The 25,598-nt window shown below is 39.8% G+C and overlaps 1 long non-coding RNA gene across 1 annotated transcript in view; it reads left to right on the forward strand.

Annotated features, from left to right (window-relative positions):
* Nucleotides 1-25,598, forward strand: part of LOC109447781 (uncharacterized) — a 424,051-nt gene that overhangs the window by 332,727 nt on the left and 65,726 nt on the right. The window contains exon 8 of the long non-coding RNA XR_012493921.1: nucleotides 9,434-9,555. This is a non-coding gene — a long non-coding RNA (uncharacterized LOC109447781). The remainder of the gene's footprint in view (nucleotides 1-9,433; nucleotides 9,556-25,598) is intronic.

The raw sequence follows: 25,598 nt of genomic DNA on the forward strand, positions 1-25,598 counted from the left end.
ATGCTCCTCATTTTGTGTTCCCTGTCTCAGGGAGTAGAGAGCACTGTCATCTCAGATAGCCGAATCTGAAAAATGGCATCTCCCTTTCCTTCAATCTCTCATCCAATCGATGCATCCATTCACTCTAGACATTTACCAAGGAGGTACTCTTCTTACCATTGGGTGGCAGCGGTGCCTAAAACAGACACAATTCCCTACCCTCAAGGAGCTTACATTCTACTTAGAGGCAAACAATGAACACAATGAATAATGTAAGAAGGTGTAACATTGAAGGAGACAATATAGTAGGGCAGATGGGTGGTATTGATTTTAATTTTTAAACAATATCTGGTCAGGTGTCTTTGAGAAAAGATTTAAAGATGGTAAGGAATGAAAATGAGTATCTTGGGGAGGAGCATTACAGAGAAAGGGCATAGTGGCACCAAAGACCTTGAGGCAGGAGCATACATGGAGTGTTTGAGGAATAGTCAACAAACCAGATGGCTGGAGGTGTGAGCTGAAGGAGGTGAGGCCATATCTCAAGAAACAAGAAAAATTCCAAATAAACAACCGGACATTACATCTTAAAGAATTAGAAAAAGAAGAACAAATAAAGCCCCTATTCAGCAGAAGGAAAGAAATAATAAAAATTAGAGCAGAACGAAATGAAATAAAACACAAAAAGATAATAGAAAAAAATTAACGCAATAAAGAGCTGGTTCTTTGAAAAGATTAGTAAAATTAACAAAGTCCTGGCTGGACTCACCAAGGCAAAAAGAGAAAAGACACAAATAAACAAAATCAGAAATGAATGAGGAGAAGTTATGATGGATACCACAGAAATACAAAAAAAAAAGTATACATCATGATCAAATGGGGTTCATTCCAGGAGCACTAGGATAGTTCAACATATGCAAATTGATCAATGTGCTACACCACATTAACAAAATAAAGGATAAAAATCATATGATTATATCAATAGATGCAGAAAAAGAATTTGACAAGACACAACATCCCTGTATGATTAAAACACTTAATAAAATGGGTATAGAAGGAAAGTACCTCAACATAATAAAGGCTATATGTGACAAACCCTCAGCTAATATCATACTTAATAGTGAAAACTGAAAGCTTTTCCTCTAAGACCAGGAACAGGACAAGGATGCCCCCCTCATCATTGTTACCCAACACAGTATTGGAAGTCCCAGCCAGAGCAATCAGGCAAGAGAAAGAAATAAAAGGCATCTGAATTGGGAATGAAGAAGTCAAATTGGCACTTTAAGCAGATGACATGATTCTTTATATAGAAAACCTAAAGACTCAACCAAAAAACCATTAGAAACAATAAACAAATACAGTAAAGTTGCCGGATACAAAATCAATATACAAAAATCCATTGAGTTCCTATATATTAACCATGAAATTTCAGAAAAAGAAATGAAAAAGAAAAAAACCAATTCTTTTTGCAATTACAACGAAAAGAATAAAATACCTAGGAATAAACTTAACAAAGGATGTGAAGGACCTATACACTGAAAACTACAGGACATTATTAAAAGAAATTGCAGAAGACACAAAGAAATGGAAAAATATTTCATGTTCATGAATTAGAAGAATGAACATAGTTAACATGGCCGATTACCCAAAGCAATATACAGATTTAATGAAATCCCCATCAAAATCCCAATGGCATTTTTTAAAGAAATAGAACAAAAAAAGACCATATCAGATTTGTATGGAATCACAAAAGACCCCGAATAGCTAATAGCCTAAGGAAAAAGTACAAGGCTGGAAGTATCACACTCCCTGACTTCAATGTATACTACAAAGAGACAATAATCAAAACAGCATGGTACTGGCAGCAAAACAAGCACACAGACAAATGGAACAGAATTGAGAAGCTGGAAATAAACCCATGTATATATGGACATACAATTTTTGACAAAGGAGCCAAAAACATACAATGGATAAAAGAAACCTCTTCAATAAACGGTGCTGGGAAAATTAGAAAGTCATGTGCAAAAGAATGAAACTAGACTGTTCTCTGTCACCATACACCCAAATTAACTCAAAATGAATCAAAGACCTAAATATAAGACAGGAAACAATAAATTGCATAGAAGAAAACATAGGTACTAAACTTATGGACCTTGGATTCAGAGAGGATGTTATGAATTTGACTTCAAAGGCAAGCGAAGTAAAAGCAAAGATAAATTAATGGGATTATATCTGACTAAAAAGCTTCTGCTCAGCAAAAGAAACCATCAACAAAACAAAAAGGCACTCAACCAAATGGGAGAAGATATTTGTAAACAACACCTCTGATATGGGGCTAATACCCAAAATATATAAAGAACTCATACAACTCAACAACAAAATAACAAATAATCCAGTTAAAAAATGGGCAGAGGACCTGAACAGACACTTCTCCCAAGAAGACAAACGGCCAACAGATATATATGAAAAGATGCTCAACTTCACTAACTATTAAGGAAATCTAAGTCAAAACCACAATGACATATCACCTCGTGAATGTGTTAGAATGGCTGTTATCAACAAGACAAGTAATAACAAGTGTTGGAGAGGCTGTGGAGAAAAAGGAACCCTCATACACTGTTGGTGGGTATGCAGATTGGTGCAGCCGCTACGGAAGGCAGTGTGGAGGGTCCTCAAAAAATTACGAATAGAATTACCACATGACCCAGCAATCCCTCTTGGTATCTACCCAAAAAACCTGAAAACATTTATCCATAAAAATACATTACCCCTATGTTCATGGTAGCCTTCTTTATGGTGGTCAAAACATGGAAACAACCAAAGTGTCTTTTGATAGATGATTGGATAAATAAGATGTGGTATATATTCAATGGAATATTACTCAGCCATAAGAAAAGATGAAACATTGCTATTTGCAAGAACAAGGATGGATCTTGAGATTATCATGCTAAGTGAAATAAGTCAGATAGAAAAAGTTGAGAACCATATGATTTCACTCATATGTGGAATATAAAACTGAAAGCAACAAATAAACAAACAAAAACTCATAGACACAGACAACAGTTTAGTGATTACCAGAGGGTAAGGTGGGAGAGAGGGTGATAGAAGAGGGTAAAGGGGGTCGGGTGGTGGACACACAATGCAATACATAGATGATGTGTTACAGAATTATACACTTGAAACCTATATAATTTTACTAACCAGTCACCCCAATAAATTCAATAAAAAATTATATTTATTTAAAGTCAAAACTAGAATTAAAATTATTTTTTGTACCAATATTAACCAGTAAAAAAAAGGGGGGGGGGAGGTAATAAGGCCAGAGAGGAATTGGGGATTAGAGCCTGCAAGTCCTCATAAAGCACCATGAGAACTTTGGCTTTTACTCTGAGTGAAGTAGAAAGTCATCAGTGAGGTTCGAGTAGAGTAGTACAACATGATCTAATACACAGATGAGTCATTTTGTGGTCATTGATTACTACACATTGAATTACAAAGAATCTTGAGTCCATTGTGAAAGTCAAAAGAAGAAAGAGGAGGAGGAAGAGGACGAAGAGGAGAAGAAGGAGCCCAAGGAGAAGGAGGAGGAGGAGAATGAGGACGAGGAGGAGAAGGGCATAGAAGGCGGGGTGGGTGGGAGAAGAGAAGAAAGGAGAAAAAAAAGACAATTTTCTACTAAAATGTCTGCTAAAAATAGGAATGGGAGTATTTCAAATATCATCATTCTGTAACTTCCAGTGTAATAAATAATCTCGGAAGGGTTATTAACAGATGCTAAAACCATTGGGATGTTGTGGGTAAGATGTTTGGAAGGTGCCAAATATCACCCCACAATGTCTGGCTAATTACAACGAGGAACATTCATCTTCACAGTGGAGAACTCCGGCAGGTCAGCACATCAACCAAGCGATCAAACAGCACCACTAATATTGGGACAACCGGACATTACGTGCCTCTTGAGGTGACGCAATATAAAGAACACAACATCGTCTATGAGGGAACTGACAAATTCAAGATGCGTGAGATGTTCTGCATGAACAAGTAAATGTCATGAAAAAAAACAAAGCAGGGGGATTTTTCTAGATTAAGAGAGTGCAAGATATAACAAATAAATAAATGCATGAAACTTGATTGGATCCTGGATGAGGAAGTAAAAAGCTGTAAAAGACATTTCAGATTGTACAATTCTTTCAATGTTTCTGTATGATTGAAAAATTTCAAATAAAAAGTTGGCAGGGGTGGAGTCCTGTCATTCTGGGTGCTGTGTAGACTGCAGGGGGCCAAGGGAAGAAGCAGGATGACGCGTTAGGAAGCTATTATGATAATCCCGGAGTAAAATGATGATGGCTCAGGTCTGGGTGGTAGCAGTGGAGGTGCTGGAAAGTGGTCAGATTCTTCATAAATTTTAAAGTTAAAGCCAAAGGAATATGCTGATGGACTGAATATGAAGTCAGTAAAAAAGAGTCAACAATTACATCAAAGTTTTGCAACTGAACTACTGGAGGTGGAATTATTATTAACAAAAACGGAGATGAATGCAGATGAAAGAGGTCTCACATTCAGGTTACAGCATGTTAAGTTTAATATCTCTACTAGACATCCAAGTGGAGATGTTACATAGGCTATTAACTATTCACATCTAAAGTTCAGACATATGTGAATTGGAGATATAAATTTGGGTATCATCATGAGATTGGTTGAGATTTCCAAGGGAGTAAGTGTTCTCCAGAAAAAAGAAGAGGATCAAGGATCGTGTCCTTGGGGTGGGGCAGGGAGTCTGATCACCAGGATTCTTAACCAGAGCCTAGAGTCAATTATCAGATCCTATTTTCTTCCCCCACTCTCCATTCCCACTGAGTTTGCTTTCATTCAGGCTCTATACCATTTTTATCTTGGATTATTATGATATGCTCCTAACAGGTCTGCCTGCCTGCATCTCACTTTGCCCTCATCTGATCTCTCCTTAACACTTAGCAATATATCAGCTGTCTTTTGAAACCTTTCAGGGCTCCTCCTGGATCCTAGGAGAAAGTCATAAGTCTCTGTAGGATCTAGATCCTGGCTTCCTTCTCCAGTCTCCTCCCTTACACTTCCCTTAGTAATGCCCAGTCTTTGCTTCAGCCATACTGAATTGATCTTTTAGCAGCCACCTTCTCGCCGGACGTCCTGCTTTTGTACATGCCTTTTCTTAGGTCTGTCATTTACTCTTTCTGTGTACTTTGTGAACACCTGCACCGTGGCACTTGCCATTTTAATTGTAAGTTTCTCCACCACACTCTATGCTTCTTGATTTCAGGGGCCTCACCTTAATTCATCTCTGCTTATCTCAGTAAGTGGGACACACTTATTTATCCAATAAATATTTGTTGGATAAATTAATAAATAAAGATTCACTTTGGGGAATGCTGAACTTGAGGTTGGTGGCATGTCTGGGATAAATAGAAAATAAAATCACAGATGTTTATTGTATACCTACTGCTATGCTCTGAATATTTGTGTCCCTCAACCCCAAATTCATATGTTGAAATCTAGTCCACATTGTATGGTTGGTGTGTGGATGTGGGACCTTTGGGAGGTGATTAGGTCATGAGGGGGATTAGGAACAGGATTAGTGCCCTCATAAACGAGACCCCAGAGAGCTCCCTGTCCCTGCCATGTGAGGTTATAGCAAGAAGGCAGCTGTCTATAAACCAGGAAGTAGTTCTCACCAGACGTCAAATGTGCTGGCACCTTGATCTTAGACTTCCCATTCTCTAGAACTGTGAAAAATAAATTTCTGTTGCTTATAAGTCCCCCGTCTATGGTGTTTTATTATAGCAGACAAAACAAACTAACACATCTACATTGCTTAGACCAAAAAGGGGGCATTGTAGGTCTTTTCAAATAAGCATTATAAACCAGCCTAGATCAGTTTAATTATAATCTTGCCAAAGGATGGGAACGGATGAGCTCAGAAAAGCCCATTTCAAAGCACTGATTACAAGTTTCCGGTCTTTTCCCCTCCATATTAAAACTCTGAGCAGCTGGGTGCCACATTACTGAATTTTAAAAGCTACACGTTGGTGATCCATAGCAAAATAGTCTATGAGTCAGGTGGTGATCCGTTCATCAGTCATAGGAAACATGAGGCACTGAAAATTTAGTATAAAACCCCAAATCCACAAAAACTAGCCACAGTTTCCTATCACAGGGGATATGACTCATGTCTCAGCAGGAGTACACATACCTTATTACAGTCACAAAAGAAAATGTTTCTCAAACAAACTCTTTTCCCCCCAACATCATTTGCACAGAGCAGTAATTTGGTGAAAATCTTTTGAAACTTACAAAGTAATTTATTTCTTTGTGGTTGGCCCGTATTGCTATGCTTGGTTCTTACCACAATGACTCCTAATTTAGGGAACAAAATGATGGGCAATTAATCCTTTAACTATATTCAGCTGAACCCAGAGCCAAATTGAGGATGGATGGAAAGAAAAAGCCCCTGGCTGACCTAACCTCTGGACCTCCCAGAAAGTGCTCCCACACTCTAGCAATGTCCCATGGAGAAGAGTTCTGAAACTTGTCATCTTAGTCCCAAGTGGATTCCTATAAACGCACTGACTGCTTTTCTTGGTTGTGAAGAGGTGAAGATGACGGAGATGTCACTGAGAAAGAGAGAGGCATCACGAAATACAAGTTTTGTACTGGTCTGAATTTATAGTGAGACACTTTTTCTTAAATGCATCTCTGAAGTTGCAGTGCAGATTTGATGATTTTATTCATAAATAAAAGAGTAAGAGGAATGAATGAGTGGGTAGCATGGAGGCCTCACTTCTCACCTCAATTATTCAGCGTTAATTCATTACGTGTCTATTTATGTGCCAGGGATTTAATAACAATAGGACTGAAACATGAGCCATACCATAGAGAGATCCAAAATGTAGTGTATGAGATAGCCATGTAAACAAGAATTTATGGCAATATGACAGAATATTCACAAAAGGTCCCCAAGTATCTAATTCTGCCCAAAGGTCAGGAGAGACCAATCTGGATATGATGTTTGTTAACTGAGTTTTGCAGATGTCTTGAGTTCTCCTGGACCATGAAACAAAGAAGGAAATTCCAGGCAGAGGAGACAATATATGCAAAAGCTGAGAGGTCTTCTTTTTTACTTTCATCATTTCAAGGATTATCAACTTCACATAGGATTAAATCTTCATAGATAGCCTCTCCTAACATTTAGCACCCTAATTAGTTAATTAGTCATTAAGAAAGGCTTGCAGTGAAATAAAATATCCTTTCCTAATGTGAATTAGTAGTTCCTAAAATGATGGTTCAATATGTCAAGATTTCACAGTCTGAAATACAAATATTTGTATTTGTTTTTACTAAAGAATCAGGTCTAATATTTGAAGTCCAATTGATTATAATTTCGCTTAGAATTATTGACCTGAGAACATTCTCATTCCTCCATGTTGGTATCATCTGAGGAAGAAAACATCATCAGAATTCATTAGATTTTTTTTTTTATTGCATTTAAAGATAAATTTCAGGCATCTCTTGCTTTCTCAGATATTGCTGCTTTCCTACACACCGCATGCAAAGGACCAAATATCTTGGGACTGGTGGCCTCTGAGGCAGAAATGGCTCAGGACTTATAGTTAATTAGTCTGACAAAAATGCTTCATATAACTTCCTTTTCTTAATAGTCTTCATTTAAACAAGCAAACAAAAAAAAATCAAACTTTCATCTTCAGTATTGTTAGACTTCATCTAACCAGTCTCAAAATCTTTAGAAAGCAAAAAGGAGGAAAAAAAATGGCTTGATAATTCTCCAAATAACACAGCCTGGCTATGTCTATGTTCTTTTGAAGGCATTTCCTAATTTAAGAGCTAGAGGATATCCTGGTATCTGTACATTAATTAGAAATTTGAACATTGAGCTCTTCCAAAATATTCTATCATCAGTTTGAACACACAACAATGTTATATGTTCCCTTTTTGTCCCTTTTTGTTGTATGTCTCCCTTTTTAGGGAGAGAGTCACATTGATCATCCTCCTGAGAATACTGGTGGGAGAATCCAAAATGATGATTTGGCATTATATAGACAGTTTGTGTGTGTGCGTGTGTGTGTGTGTAGAGGGGGAGAAGCGGTGTGGCCGGGGGGTGAGGAACGGAGGTTGGTTCTTACAGCCTCTCCTTTTGTGTTGTGACTGTCCCCGCCAGTAACCTGGCTGTCTACAATTCATCTTTTATTTGCAGGTCTCTGTAGGCCAACAAGAATATTTGCTGGGCATGTGCACATGAGTTCGAAAGGAACAGCATGTAGTTACCATTTACAGCTTTAGAAGTCACACTCCATGAGCTATTGCAGCATACAAGATAGCAGTTTGATAACAGCCCAATTTCACCGATTGCTACAAAGGTTCAATGAGTATGTGGCTCTAGAGAAACAGGAAATACTTCCATCTAAAGTCAGCTTAGTCAAGTTGTCAGTATGGGAACAGGCTCCCCACATTTAACAGCAGAACTTCTGGAAAAAGACATTTTTCAAAAGGGGAAAAGAGCAAGCTCTGCTTATTTTAGGCTTAAGCAAAGGCTATTTTTTAAAATAAAGTTTTAATTGTAGAGTAATTTTAGATTTATAGAAATATTGCAAAGATAGTACCGAAGGTTCCCATATATTTCATGCTGTTTCCCTTATCATTAACATTTTATATTAATTATTGTAGTACATTTGTCCTAATTAATTGACCAATCTATATGCATTATTATTAATTAAGAATCCACGCTTTATTCAGGTTTCCTTAGTTTTTACCTAATGTCCTTTTTCTGTTCCAGGATCTTATCTGGTATACTACGCTACATTTAGTTGTCATGTCTCTATGGACTTCTCTTGGCTATGACAGACTTTCCTAATTTTTGATGACTTTGACAATTTTGAGGAATACTGGACATGTATTTTACAGAATGTCTCAGTTGAATTTATCTAATGTTTTTCTCATGATTAGCCTGGAGTTATGGGGTTTGGGAAGGAAGAACATAGAGGTAGAGTGCCGTTTTCATTATATTCCATCAAAGGTACTACTGACAGGTATCTTATCACTGTTGATGCTAACTTTGATCACCTTGCTAAGATAGTGTTCATCAGATTTCCCCACTGCAAAGTTGCCTCCCCACAAGCCCCCTACCACCCACTTTCTAACTGTACTCTTTGGAAGGAACTCACTATGTGATGCCTACACTTCAGGAGAAAGGAGCTATGTGTCATAAAGGCCAATTTTGTACGTGAGCCAATTATGGAAGAAGTTGATACTTCAAAGCTTGTTCTCCACAAGTGTGTACCTTCTAAATTCTGTAGGCTGGTTATCCTATAGCTACTCACACCCCCTCTCTTGCTAACAGAGCCCTGATTTGGTTCAGGTATTAGGTGGGCATGAGCAGAGACTGCCACATATCACTGTTTCCTCCTAGGTACACAACTATGCTACATTTCCCTGATTTCCCTATTTCTGACCAGCAGAATGTGGACAAAGGAAGACATGCCCACAGAAACCTCCTGTGTAGCCAAGCCCCTCTGCCAGGCTCTCCACCAGGTAAGCAATCATGATACCACATTTTAATAATTGTAAGATGTCTATTAAAATTTTTTCAACTTCTTGACATCAAATGCATTTTATATTTGTGAAAATATAGTAGCTTAAGCCAAAATAGCAATTCCATTTTTCCCACCAGTGATTGTTTCTGGCCAATGGGTGGAAGGGGGAGTTTTTTCAGCTCCTGCTAGATGTTTTCACAGTCTTGAAAAGGAGCACTGGAAAGTAATTTTTGCCGTTCTGGCTTAAAGACTTAAGTGAGTTGCTGTTACTATATTGTGACCATAAGAAAACAAACCTGGGGACCAAAGTTGAAATGTTGAAAGTGGCACAGTGGAACTTGGGAAAGGATCTGGGTTTTTATGGTTGCTGTTGGGCTTTGGACTTACCGACACTGGAATCAGCCTTTCTCTGAACTTCTTGATATATGAACAATAAATCTCTTAATTTAAAATTATTTAAGTTGCCTACAACTAAGACCATCCTAATAGATATATTGTATAAAGATAACAATAAGGCAAACACACCTTCAGAAATTCTGTCAAGTGGTGTTGCTGAAAGAATACTGGGACAGGAGTCAGAAGAGGTAGGTCTGAGCCTGCACGGCTGCCGACAGGCTATATAACATTGATCAAGGACCACCTCTCTGGACTATGGTTTTCTCATTTTTATAATAAACAATCTCCAAGGCCTCTACTAGTTCAAAAATACTTGTTTCTTGAGTGACTAGATCAAGCTGTTCTGTTTCATTTAAGGAAGGGGACACTCAGAGACTTAAATGCCTAACCGAAGCTTTCTTCAATAGATAGTGCCAAAATCTTACCTCTGATTTCTTGACTATCAGCCCAGGGTGCTGTTTTTATTGACACCTCCCCATGAAGGAATTTATTAGAACGTATGTGATTCACACAAAGGTGTAAATTATTTAGAGATTGTACTAGTCAGGGTCCTTTCGTCATAAGAGACAGAAATGCAACTTAAATTAATTCAAGCCCAAAGGGAATTTGTTGGATTACATTACTGAGAAATCCTGGGATTAATTTGGATTCACACAAGGCTGGTTCCAGTTCAAACAATATTTCAGTTCTCTCTCTCTCTCTCTCTCTCTCTCTCTCTCTCTCTCTCTCTTCCATCTCTGTCTCTTTTCTGGGAACCAGCTTCATTCTTAGTCAAGATCTCTCCACATAGTGGGAAATATGGACACTCATGGCTGTAGGCTTACGTTGTCCTCACAGATCACGATCTTAGAGGAATCACCTTCCTTGTAGGGTTCCTATGTTGTGTGCTCAACAAACGTTTGGAAAAAGAATCACAATTCTCCTAATCCATATGATGGGAATGGGGGACCCTCCCCTTCCCACATAGGGAGTAATTAATAAATTATTTCATTTCAAATCACTACTTTTCTTCTAAAGGCCCCTGAAATGGTCCCTTCCTAAACCAATCACTGTGGCCAGGGGAATGGAAGTCTGGTTGACCAACTTGATAATGTATCCCACTCCCTCCAGTTGGGAGAGGGAGTTGGATATTTCATGTCTGGCAAGCTGCTGGTGAGGCAGGATAGGTAGCCTAGGAAATTGATAACCCCCTCCAGGATACAATGCGAGGCATCTCACTGGTTACACAAGTAACAGGGGACTACTATATCTGGTACCTGCAGCTGGAGAAGAACAAAAACCAGTTTCATCGAGCAAGGTTAATCCCCTTGATGGGAACCTGACCTTTAGCTGATTATAATGCTATTATAACCTCATTTACAATGCTGTTACTACGACTCCCAGCATGCATCTGACGCCATGGCAGTTCCAGAGGAACCACATAAGGAAGAAAGAGCAGGAAACTGAGGGTCCCACTACAGGGAGGAAACTAATGGGACTCATCAATGGGACCTTACCAAAATCTGTCCCCTGGAGGTATAACTACCCTTGGTCAGGACTTCCTCGGTCTGACTCAACTCTCAGTTTGCCCACACTTCCCTCTCAAGTGCATACTTTGGTTTCAATAAACCTCCTGTGCTTTCCTGCATCTGTCTTGCTCTTGAATTCTTCCTCGTGCTGAGACAAGAACCTGGTCACCACTGCTCGGGGATGAGTCCTCTCTAGCACGTCCCCTTGAGCCTCAGGTGACACTGGTAGCAAAGCTAGCCTGCAGAAACAAGGCTAGTCGGTATCAATGCTTGGGAAACAAAAGATGTTCTGCTTTTCCAGTCCCAGCCTTTAAACATATGATGTCTGTTTGTGAAAAATGGCTTTCTCAGAGTGGATTCAAGGGTAGTTTGGAACTGGCTCTCTGCTTTCTTGCACTGTACTCTCCTTGAAGGCTGGCCTCAAGACACACATTTCAGCCTTTCTTCTTGGCTATTTAGTTCATATGTCCCAGCTTTTAGTTTACAGAACCTTGTTGTGACACATTTATAATTTAGATTGAAATTCTAAACTTTCAAACACTCTGTGATTATCTGGATGCTGTGGATAGTAAATTCAAGTTCTCCAGTGACTCTTTGCCTTTTACACATGTTGAAATGACCTTATTTTTTAATTGGCTTAGTTCAAGCTGTACGTAAGCCCTCTGTAACCTCCAGTGACCATACCCTCTATAGCTCTTCCAGGTGCTTCTTCCTCCCTCATCCTCACTCCTGTTCTTATAATTTTACTTCCGTAGTCCAAGAACCTTTGTTTTTGGTTACTGTCTCCAAAGGATAAAGTAGCTGGATTTCTCTAAGCAGTGTTTATACAATTAGGGAGTGAACTTGAATTTTCAACCAAATCCTTACTTCCTCAATGACCCAGTTGGCTCCCTATAGTGCTATGGTATCAAATCTATAATTCTCTGCCTGCGTTTCGAAGCAATAGTTTCTTGTGGCCTAACAGGTAGCATGCTATGGATTTTTATAAGCATCTTTTCTGATAGATATCAAGACCTATATTATCAAGCTAGTGATAATGTAGCCAGTGGCCAGCCTGGCTCCGTGCTCCCCTTGAACTAAACGCTGCATAATTTAACGGAGGGGCTCAATGGGTGTTTTTTTTAATCACAGAGACATAGTAGCTGGCCTTTCCTGAAAAAATCATCCTTTTTTTCTTTTTTTTATATTAATAAGAAACAGGCCAAATTCTTTAATCAGTTTCCTTGAGTGAAAATGTTCCACTTCAACCTAACAAGGATGCATCTCTTAACTTGTAACAAATGAGTGGAAGTTAAACTAAGGCAAATGAAACTCTAGTACATCCGATCTTGTGATTGTTAATATCTACGGATACTCAGTTCAATGTTGAATTCAATTTAATGTTGAATCACTTCAGGAAGTCCAAAGCGTTCTCATTACACATGGGTGAGTGTGTTTCCTCAAGGAGGTACAGTACTTGGCATCTCCTAGATGACTGTGAATCACCACTTCGTCTGGCTGCTATACAAGTACACATTGTTTTATTGAATAAGAGGGTAAAAAGTCACATAAAACATTGCATACTACAAATGGCCAGGGAATAATTTGACTTGCCTTGCTGCAACTTAATTTACACATTAAACTTCGAGAAAAAAAACCCAACTCTTCCATAAATACAGCTTAGTCTGGGCACACAAACCATGAATGGCTCTGATTATTATTATTTTTTTTAGTTGAATTCCCCTTGCCATATTTTTAGATTATAATATTTTAAAGATAAAATAAAACTGCTTGAAGGCAGGGAAAAAATTAAATAGAGTGTAAATAGGACAAGAGGGGCTTGCAGTAGGCAAAATAGAAGAGGAAGACAAAGAACATAGATTCTTCTCAGATTTCTAAAACATTACCACTTATATCTAACTCTACAGTATATAACATACTTCCTTCTTTGCAGGGTTGAAATTTGTTTCCCCAAAACTTCCGATTTGTAGCCATATTCAAGGTTTGGCATGTTATCCTTAGAAAGAAAATATAATAAACTTATGTTTCAAGCTCAGGTCACACCCAGAGGATATTGATTTAAATAGAAGAATGATGCTGAGTTTTCAAGTTATGCTGGTTCTATACACTCTCAATTATATAGAGATAGAGATAGAGATATAGATGTAGATAGATAGATGTTTAGATAAATACAGTAGACAGAGATCCTGTTTTGAGCATTTGTGTTAGTGAAAGGAAAAATTAGACTATAACTAAAATATTATCTGGATATTTCCAAACATGATGTGCATTTATTCTGAAATATTCAGCTAAGTGATGCTAGAGTGTCTCTTGGGTGGGGGGGTTGGAGCGGGAGGGGTCTGAGTTATTTGTACATTTACAAGTGAATAATGGATATGGTATACTTAGATTCAGTCTGAATTTGTTTCTATACAGAATCAGAATTAAGAAAAGGGAGAGACCTATAAAATAGCCTAACATATGAACTGTAAAAATAAAAATGATCAACGTTAAAAAAAAAAAAAAGAAAAAAAAGAAAAGGGAGAGACAATCGCAAAACTACCTTCTGGAGCTGCTCTACCCCCGAGGCTATAGAAAGCCTTGTTGTCACACAAGGTTCCTCTGTGGAGTGGAGTTGTAGGTATGAATTTCAGTCCTTTTATGTATTTCTCATACATTTTAAACTTTGTTTTCAGTATTTCAGTGCACTTCTCATTTCTACGCATCAATTAATTGTGACCTCTATCTCTCTTTCTGGAAGATAATTTAATGGTAGACTGGGATTTTGCCATAGTTTCATATGGTACTAAGTTTTCTGAGCTATCCTTTGGGTTGTAGATTATTCCAGCTCACATTGTCCCACCAGGTTGGTCTCCCTGAGCCATGCTGAGAGTAGAGAAATCTTTGCTAAAGTACCAGGCCTTGGATCCAGCCCTTCTGGGACACCTCATGGCCTTTCCCCCTTGTCACCTGCCATGTCCTCTAGGTGGTGTCAGGAGAGGCTGGAAACCCATCTTCTTCCTCTGGAGTCTAAAAGTGTCTTACTGGTTTGGCTGAAATCTCTCCCTCTTCAAACTATCTCCTCTTGCATGTTAGAAATCAAACCCCGGAAGTGTTATCTTAGACTTCTCATAAGCAAAAAATCCCAGCCCAGACTCTTTTACATGCTTGAATACAGGAAGAGAAAATTAAAAATACCTCAGAATATTACCCTGCCACAAATGTTTTCTTGCTTTTGGATGCTTTAGTTCCTGGATCTAGACCATATTTTCTGATTTTCACAACACAACTTGGATATGAAGGGCTTGTGGGAGTTTGAAAGCCAGCTTGCCATAATGTTGGTTAAGAGAGATGGATTTAATGTATGTAGACTTGGATTTAAAGTTTGGGGTTTGACTCCTTCCCCTGACTACTCAACTATCATAACAGGTAACTTTCTTAACATTTCTCTTCCTCATTTCTTTTTCCCCATCTCTACTACTACTTAGTTCAGGCTGTTATCGTCTTTCATTTGGACCACCATAATAATCTCCTAACTGGTCCCTCTGTCTCCCATCTCACCCTGTCCAGTGTACCATCTATCTAAATGACATATAGAAATATGGCCATCTAATGTACCTGATCCAAACCCTTCAGTGGCTCCTTATTGGCCAGAGTGCAGAGTTCAAATTTCATAACAATTTATGATAAGCTCAGTGGCAGATACTCCTCGTTGTCTTCCAAATTCCATTCTCTCTTCTATATTAACAACACCACAAAATCTTAATTGAGTACATTGGTCATCATAACAGAATCTATTAGCAGTATTTAGCAGTAGATATGGCCATGTGACTAGTCTGACCAATGAGTTGCAAGCAGGAGCACCTCATGGCAGCTTTTAAGAGACTCTTGAAAGATAGTTATCTTAGGCCTTTGTTCCTTTTTTTTTCTTTTCCTTTCTTTTTTGCTGCTCAGAATGGATGCAATGGCTGAATCTAGCCATGCTGGAGCATGGAGAGATCTTGGATATGGAGACCATGGGTGGTGAAACAAGATTGAATGAATCTGAGTTTGTGAAGACTTTGTTTTATTGACTCACCGTACCAACCTAACACCCCCTTCTTCTTCACTGGTAAAATATTCCTGAAGAGATACTCTTCCATCTCGATTTCCTGCCTTCTGTGCTCAAAACCATGCTGAATTGTTTGCTATTCTTGAATTCATCATGTCATTCCCTGTTTCTGTGCCTTGCTACTTGCCGCTCCTCTGCTTTATGCTTAACCTTTCTGGCAAATTTCTTTTTATAAGAGCCACTACAAGGGTCTCCTCCTTTGAAAAGACTGCTCATTCACAGCCAGGCAAATCTGATCGTTTTTTCCTTTTGCCATCATTGTATCTAGACCTCTGCCTAACACAGTTCGCATGACATGCCACTATCAATGTTTTATTTACCTCATCTGTAAAAAGGTTGATAAGAAATAATTCCCATTCTATAGACTTTTTTGAGAATTACATGGGATGAGAAATGAGAAGGCTTTTTATAAACTATAACACAGTATCAAGAACTAAGATATAGGTATTTGTTCAAATTCTTTTATCTGGTCAATCATCTTGCACAAATATAACTTCTATAGAATCCAAGGATATTGATCTACTTTAAATCGACAGGAAATGGAAACAAAGGATGAATTGGAAAGAGGGCACACTTCTGATTTTAGTAATGTAAAAACTAGTAATATAACCAAAGGTTCTTAAGATCAATTTAATTTCTATTGCTAGATAGTTATGTATATTTGAGTCCAATTATCCCACAATTCCTTAGTTTCAGGTAACCTCTTCAGCCACTGACAAATATAGCTGCATGAAAATTAGTTGTACTTGAGTTAAAACAAAATAATAATATGTGTCAAGTAGCTTCTACCTGGTGAAATCACCTCTAGAACATAAAATAAGTATATGAGCCAAGAGCTCAGAACCTTCACAGTTTCTCCGGATCAGCTCCTTTAAGAGAGCATGGGACAGTCAGAGCTGGAACATGGGCAGGAAGTACTCTTGTTTCTGTCATATTAACCTAAGCAGCCAGGGAACTCTGAACGTCCTTTGGAGAAAATGGACCCTAGGCGGTGATGGACCTGCTCGGTGTGTGCTCACTTCGCTCTTGGGACTTGTGTTCTAAGCTCTGCATCATCGTGAAGTCATTTGCCAGAGTCTCCATGTGATTCTGATTCTGCTATGATCCTTCAACTGTCTGCTGACCCTAGATCCTTGCTTTAGTCTTCTAAGACTTTCTAGCACCAAGATCTCATGTCTGAAAGTCTAAAAGCCCCTCTTGGTAGCAATCAATTGGCTCCCACCATTGCCATGGAATCCAGTCCTGTTTCTGCTTATGTTTCCCTGTCTGTAGGGATGGAGGGGAATTAGGGAAGATAGGTATAATGTCACCCTCTTATACTATGAATCAATAACATAGGCTTTGAAAACCAAAAGTATTTGTGAGAGCTCCTTTTAAAAATATAGAAGATTTAACTACCTTCACTCTTCTATTTAAACTGGTTTCAGAAGGAAACCGGGTTCAAAGTGAAGTTCGGGCTCTTCTCCTCTGTATATTTGCAAATGCACAAAGCTGAGTTTGTTATGTCCTGTCTGAAAGGCTATCTATTTGTACAGCTTTATGCATCTCTTCACAGAACACCCATGAAGTCACAGCTCATATTTCTGCTTTAAATATTCGATCTTTTGGCTTTAAACACCCATAAGGGTTATTTGTCAAAACGGATCTTAAACCTCGCCCCATAGCTCTGCAGCAGATCTTTAAAGTAATGCTGTAGGGGTGGGAAGGAAAGGGTGGGGGAGACGGGAAAAGTCAGCCGTTCAGCAAGCATTTATGGAGTGCCAAGTACGTGCAGAGCATATGGTATCTAGTAATAGGTGCTGTGAGGGGGATAAAAAAGAAATGGAATAAGAGTTCTTGCCTCGAAATGAAGGAGACAGAGACATAAGTACTGTCAGTTCGACCTAGATCAAGACATTTTAACCTTCTTTTCCAAACATAAAGGGCAGAAGCCAGCAACCTGGGGCATGTAAGAACATTTTCGCAGCATCAGTGTGTGTATGTGTGTATGTATGCAGAAGCATGTGCTGGGAAAGAGTGAGAGAAGGAGAAAAGTTATGCAGGAATAAGGATGGGATAGGAGGTGAACCTAGTATCTTGCCTTGTGTGGAAGGTCCTTTCCTGGCATGTTTAATCAATCAGCTTCTGACCCAATGCCATTATTTCATTTTCTAAGACCCCAGCAGTAAGCTCCCTGGTTCCCTTTTTAACAGCAATGCATTTGCCCCTGTCATCTGCCTGATCCTTAGGATCCAGGCTCTTTGTTCCAGATTTGTGTTTGTTTTGCTCTTATGTGAAGACAAACTTGTCTTGTTGCTCCTGACCATTCCTTTCTACCACAGACCTCTTTGGTTCTGAACTGTGCTGTGGCCAGACGCTTGGAAGCACACCTGTGTTGCATGGGCTGCATGAATTCAGGAGGGCTGCATTTGTGTGCTCAAGCAGATGTGGCCTCTCCTAACCTTACCACAGGAGGCCAGACCACCCCGGCCCTTAGTCCGTGAGTGGAGACTTGGAAACCCCGCCCGGTACTGCTGACCCCTAGGGAGGTGTGCAGAGTAGTGACGAGTCAGGCAGACTTGGATTTGAATCGTACTCCCCTGCTAACTACCATATAAAGCCACACTGAAACCCAGTGTCTCCATTTGTCAAATGGAAATTCCCTCACAGCATTATTATCATGGTTAAGTGAATTAATGTATATAAAGTGCTTAGCACATGGTAAGCCTTCCATAAAATTTTAGCTAATATTATAGTATCAACATAGTTTCCATTAATATTCATGCATTTGCCTTGAGCCTTTTCTTCGAGGCCTAAGACACATTTGTTCTGTCCTACAAAGTATATGACTAAGAGAAAAACAGGAAATGTGACTTACTCCATCCACTGAAAAAACTTTTTTAAAGTGCTGACTGCATTGCCAAGTAATGTGTTAATTAGTTCCCTCCCTCCAACATTCTTTCCTTCATCCTTCCACAAATATGTATTGTGTGTCTGTGAGGTGCCAGGCATTGTGTTAGATTCTAGGAAAGTAGCAATGAGATAGACAGATATGTTTCCTTCCATCATGATCCAGAGCTCATGCTCCAGAGGGAAGGAACTGTATTACACAAGTAGAGCCAGGGGTGAGTACCAAACGTAATCTCATTTCATTCCCACAGGAACCCTATAAAAGAGGTATTATTTCTATCTCTTTTTACATATTAGAGAATTGAGGCTCAGAGAAGTTAAGAAATTTGTCCAAATTTGCACACAGGGCCCATATTCAAAGCCAAGACTCCCTGATTCCAAATGGTGTTCTCAATTTGGACATGATTGATCTGACCATTCACAGAAAGTTATGCAAAAGAGTTTATTTCCACCCATGCACAGTATTTTTTAATTTATGTAATTTCTGTAAGGCTAAGCAATCACACAATAATCACAGTTTATCTTACAAAACTCCAGTTATAGTCCTCAGATCACAAATTGTGTGCAATTTCTTCTAGGCTCTAGGATTCCTTTCACTTTTTGACCTAAATCTATATTTCTTTGAAATTCTTTCCATACATAATAGTTTAAATTTACAGGATAATAAAGGCTATTCAAGATGCCACAAGCAGGAAAATGATAATGTATGTAGCACTCTTTCTAGGATTGTAATCTTACTTCCCCGTACTCATCAAAAGCTCTCTTTTCAGCATGGCACATTTACAAAATTTGCCCTCATTCAATGTGCCCAAAATAAAACCAATCATCTTCCTTCAAGGCTGGATTACTCTTCCCTCTTTCCTATTGCTTTGGAGCTGTCCATTTTCCCACCCACCTGGGGTCAAATCCTTGTTGCCATCTTTGACTCCTCCCACTTCCCCATTTTCCCAATTCCAGACCAGCATCATTGGTAAGGAGAACAAGCTTCCGTATCAAGTGCAATACACATTTGCTCTCTCACTTGACCCAGTCTTTGCAGTAGCCCCAAAATGTAATTGTTAACAATTGCATTTTACCGATGAGGAAACTGAGCTTCAGAAAAGTCAGAAGCTGATAATCAGTGAAGTGAAGACTTGGACCCAGGTTTTTACGGACTACAAAATACCATCTATTCTTCCTTCATCACGGATCTTGTGCTCATCTATTTCCTTCCATTCCCCATGCACTCATGGGAAATGAGTCAGACCTGCATTTCTTTATGCTCAAATTAGCAGTACAGTTTCCTAACCGTTTTCTTTCTTCAACTTCAATCTACATTCTGTGTCCCAAAGCAGATATAGCTTCCCAACCATACATTTTTTCTCTCTTGTCTAGTGCAGTACTTCTGAAGCTACTAAAAATCAAATAATAATGGTGTTTCACTCATTTACAGAAAAAGGAAATGTTCATTTCTTAAAATAAGCATTTAGTATTTGAATTATTTCTCCCTTAAGTATTTTTCTTAAACTTTTATCCTGATCACCAGCTACTATAAGTATACATAGTTATTTCATATGGCTGGCAAAGGCTGTGATCTCTAGGGACTCTGTCTTACGTCAATCTGAGAATCATGGCCCTAGGTAGTAAGTGCTAAAATGGTGGTCAAGACCCTCTACACTCTGTCCTCAGATCACATTTCCACTGTTCTTTAATCCAACATCTCGCCCTATATGCAGCATGTGGAAGTTCCTAGCCCAGTGCCAGGCACACAGGAGTTTTCAATCAATGCTTGTCATCCATCAATCTACTCATTACTCATAGAATGCAGTCTGCTATGGTACATTCCTGTACTTTGCTCATGCAGCGCTCCTTGCTCCCAACTTCTTTCTTCCCTCTCCTTTTTATTATGTTTTGAAAGATAATAATTAACATCTAGTGGAGGCTTCTGATGCTCCAGACACTACCCAAAGGCATCCCATGTATTAGCTCCTTGCACTCCATGTGGTGGATATTAGCAAGACCCCTTTCTGGGCCTCAGTCTCTGAATTTGTAAACTAAAGATTAAACTAATATTTACCTAATAGGATTGTTGTGGGACTTAAGCGAGTTCATACATGAAGTTCCTAGGACACAGTAAGCACTTAATAAATACTAGCCCTATTGTTACTACGACACCTTCTAATGTGGAAATTTAAAGCTCATGTTGATGAACGACTTGCTAGTAGTCAGTAAGGCCAAGAGTTGGACTCAGCCATGTCTCCAGAGTCTGAACTCTCAGACACTGGGCTCCACTACCTTCTTTGCTCTTTTTTCCCCCCTCTATTTACTCAAATATCCCACCTCCTTTAGGAAGCCTTAGTCACTCATTTATGTTCCTAACATCTCCTTTGACTGCGTCATGATATGGACACAATTTTTCCATTTCCTACTTGTGCTGGCAACGTGCGAGACCTCCCCCAGGTTCAATGATTTGCTGGGAGGACCCACAGGACTCAGCATGGAGTCATCGTCATGACTAAGATTTATTACAGCCAAAGGATACAAAGCAAAATCAGCAAAGGGAAAAGGTGCATGGGGCAAAATCCGGAGGAAACCAGGCTCCGGCTTCCAAGAGTCCTTTCCCAGGGAAGGCACACAGGACGTGCTTGATTTCTCCAGCAATGAGTTGTGACGACACATATGAAGTGTTATCTACCGGGACGCTCATTAGAAACTCAGTGGCCATAGTTTTTACTGGGGCCCCATCACACAGGCACTCTGCCTAGCATGTAATAAAATTCCAGATTGGGAATTCCTTTCTTTATTCTTTATGGAAATAATGCAAACAGCTGTTCAGCATGAACCACACTGCTTGGACAAAGAATTTAGGCACAGTGAGTCTCTCTTATCAGTTCTGGAAATGTGGGAACCCTCCTGTGATAGTTATTTCTATATGTCAGTTTAGAGGGTGTTTTTGGAGAAGATTAACATTTAAAATCAGTGAATTCTGAGTAAGCGGATTGCCCTCCATAATGTGGGTGGGCCTCATTCAATCAGTTGAACGCCTGAAAAGAACAAAAAGACTGGCTTCCCCAGCAAGAGGGAATGCTCAGGCAGACTACCGTCAGACTTCGGATCAGGTCCCCTAGGTCTCCAGCCAGCTGGCTCACACTGCAGATTTTACGTGCCAGCTTCCATCAACACACGAGCCAATTTCTTATATTAAATCTCTTTCTACATAGATACATATACACATCCTTTTGGTTCTGTTCATCTGAAGAACCCTGCCGAATCCCCCTCCCCAAAATCCTAGTTCCCAGATGCCAGTCAAGGCTCAACTTTGCAAGCATGTCATCCTAAGGACAGCAGTCTCAGGCTTTCTATGTTAACTCTTTCTGCATGCTACTAGCTTTTACAGCAGCAGAAGACACAGGGCAGTAACACCATGGAGCAGCAGAGCCCATGGGTAACCAGAAATGATGAGGTGGAGAGCAAGTGAGTAGAGAGAAGCTGGCTGGTAGTCGCAGAGAAGTGGAAGCAACAGACACAGAGTCCTGGAGTGGTGGCTTCACTGTTAGAGTGGAGCGTCCGAGTAGGAAACAGGAGATGCCTGTAGCCGGGGAAACAGCATGACCAGGTTACAAGATGCCCCATGATTCCACAAGACTTAAAGATGGCCAGACATTCTCTGCCACTCCTCACATAAAGATGTCGAATCTGTTCCCCTCTCCTTGACTCAGGGCTGGCCTGTGATTTGCTTTAACCAATAGAACACCGCAGAATGCACATTGTGGCTGTGCGAGGCACAAGCCCCAAGAAGGCCTGGCAGCTTCTTCTTTTGTGCTCTTGGGAGCCCTGAATCACCAAGTCATGAAGTTCAGCTACTCTGACTGAGAAAACACTTGGAGAGAAAGAGAGGGGGAGAGATGTCAGGCCAGCCCCCAGCTGTTCGAGCTGTCCCAGCTGAGGTCCCTTCATGGGAGTGATGTCATTCAGGATGTTCCAGCCCAACTGAGACTCCAGATGAGCACCTGCATGAGTGACCCCAGCCAAGACCATCAGAAGAATTGCCCTGTTGAGCCCCATTCATATTACAGAATCATGAGCAATAATGAAATGTTGTGACTTCAACCACTCACTTTTAGGATGGATTATTTCATAGCAAAAGATAACTGACGTGGTGAAGCAGTTGAAAAAATTGGAGAACAGTGACTTTATTGAAATGATGGGGCACCAGAGCACGAGGCAAGAGATGTCTGGGGCTAGGGCAGCAAGATGACTCCATGAGACTTGACACAAAACACTGTTTTCCAGTTTCCACTGTTTCACAACTCTGACATGTGTCACTTCACAAAGGAAACAATCTGTACCCTTTGGAATTAAGCTTTACCCTAGAATCTTTTCCAGATCTTTCCAACCCTCAAACCGAAGTTTGTGAACAGTTGATTGAGATCCCATGCACAGTGAGTCATGTTTGTCTTCTGAATGCCTGTTGCCTGAGTGGAGATCTTAGATCATCAAAAGTCCCACGCCCTGAAGCTTGTTCCTCCATTAAGGGAGCCAATATACCGTAGAACCTCATCTCTGGCAGGGACACTCAGCATGTGCCTGAGTGTGTACTCGGAGGATGCCAAATCAGTGAGTCCAAAAATGGAATCATTAACCCCAAAACCAGTCTGGCTGATTTTATGGGCAGAATTGATGGGTCATTTAATTGTAGCAGAAATTGGACCTATGACTGGTTGTTGCAAGTATTTTCATATCTTGTTTATAGATGAGGAAACGAGAGAGAGAGAGAGAGAGAGAGAGAGAGAGAGAGAGAGAGAGAGAGAGAGCCCACGAATAACCAGAGACACTCAACAAATCAAAATCAAAGGCAGGGATGTAATCCAGGGCTCCCAAATCTCCTTCAGGATTTTCTCCATTATTGGCAGCACTAGTTTTCATTGATATGTTTGTATGTATATTTCTTCACTGGAGAGGGCGTAAGTACAGCCCAGCATTTTCTTTTTATTACCTTAAGCAAAATATGTTTCCTCTTTGTGATGTCACTGTTTTACCCGGGACACTTGATTGGTTTCTTATGGGCAGTCTCAGCCGTCTCTTGGGGGGAAAAAAGTTCTGATAAAAAGTAAACTCCCAAAAGACCATGTGTTGAGAAAGAATGTATAAGCCCAGCCAGCTGGGGGAGTGTGAAGAGGCTCTCCCTGTTGGTAATCTTGGAAGAAAGAATTGCCTGAGTTAGAAATATGACATTTTTCTAGGCCACCTCATTTCATCTGATAAAAAAATGACCACTTTTCAATATGTTCATATGAAAGAAAATGAATGAAAACATACCTAGGATATAACCTAAAATGATAAATCAGAGTGAGTAAAATCTACACGTGCATATCCAGTCAGTAGACACTCTGTTTTGTTTATAGCATATGGAGAATTCACCCATCCATCCATCCATCCATCCACCCATCCAACAAATGTTGATTGAACACTTACCACGTGCAGAGCTCATGGAGACACATTAGGTAGAGACCATACTTCCTGCTCTCCAGAAACGACTTTTATAGTCTCATAAAGGAGACAAGACAAGATGTGAACACAAAGAACTATGATTAAGGTAATAAGTGAGTAAGTACCATAGGAGAGAAAAATAAGGTGAGATGAAAGTTCAGAAAAGGGAGACATCACTTCTGGCCAAAGGAAATATAGAGTAGAATGATTTCTTAAAAGTATAATCTGTCACCTTCCAACTCCTGGTTTAAAAGCCTCACACAGTTATTAGTTATATGACCTTGGGAAAATCGTAAATTTTCTGTGTCTTAGTTTGCTTATCTTTTAAAAGGAAGGGTTGGACTAAATGATGTTGAAGGTCCTTTCCGCTCTAAAGTACTGGGATGCATAATTTTTCATGAGAGGGCCCAGCAAAATATGTGACAATCTATTCTTTATACAACCAGAGTAACTCTTCAAACCTAAATAAGATCATGTTACCCATAGCTGAAAGCCCTTTCATGGATGCATTTCAAAGAAAAATCAAACTCCTTTTGATGGTGCACAAGGTCCTTCAACGTCTGCTCCTGCTCTCTCTCTAACCCCGTGTCCTAGATCTCCTCCTCTCACCCCTGCTCTCCCATCACAGGGACCTCTTTCCGTTCCCTGAATGCACCAATAAGGACCTTCACATATGCTGTTCCCTCTGCTGGGAATGCCTTTCCTCCTCTCTTAAGAAAAAAAGTATATGTGTATGTGTGTGTATAATATTTATGAAAGGAATAAAAACACACAATTTAAGAGTCAAGTGATACTGTAGGATGATAACATAAACCCAGAGGGTGAGGAAGCTGGAGAAGTAGAAGTCATATTCCAATACGTAGGCCTTTGCTTAAATCCTTCTTTCCACACACATCTCACCCTCTCCCTCACCTGGCATCCTGAATGTAGAGCCACTCAACTTTTCCATAGAATAAAAATCCTCTGGAATCCTGGCAGGGTGAGGGAGGGACCGTTGCCTGGATAGATGCAATAATGGAGAGAATCTGGAGGTCTGAGAGTGCTTTCTACTGACTTTCAAGCCATGCTCCTGATTTGCTTCCCACACCTGCACCCCTGCCTGCAACACACACAGGCGCTTGCAATTCCTGAGACTTTTCTGGGGAGTTCAGAGTCGTGACTGGCTCCATTTACACTGCCATCCCATTGGTAAGTACTTGGCATTCAGCACTCTTAGTTTTGCTAAGTCCCCCTTCCACTTTTTATCTTTCAAAAATGTGGTCACTCTGCAACCACAATGATCTCTCTCTTCATTCATTCGCTTTGTCCTTCTGAGTTTCTCTCTGTTTCATTCTTTTTATAGTCAATTTTAGTAGCGTTTGCAGAAGGGGTTAAGGATAAAAGAATGTCTTATAGCTTCCATTTTAACTGGAGTGTCTCTTCCCTTATCTCATGTTTTAGACTTTCATCCTTTAAATTTAAGGCTCAAAGTCAGAGGTAGACTTCCCTGACCACATGTCTAAGTAGATCCTGCAGGAATTATCTATTAGGGCATCCAGTTCACTTTCTTCATAACATTTCATACGACTTAAAACTGTATTCTTATTTATTGACTTTCTAATTTTAAATACAGATGTTTATTGCTTTGTTAAAGGTCTTTTTGCTCCCACTAGAATACAAGCTCACGGAAGGCAACCAATTTACACTGAG

The sequence above is a fragment of the Rhinolophus sinicus genome, linkage group LG02 (assembly GCF_036562045.2).
Source record: "Rhinolophus sinicus isolate RSC01 linkage group LG02, ASM3656204v1, whole genome shotgun sequence".
NCBI classification, from domain to species: Eukaryota; Metazoa; Chordata; class Mammalia; order Chiroptera; family Rhinolophidae; genus Rhinolophus; species Rhinolophus sinicus.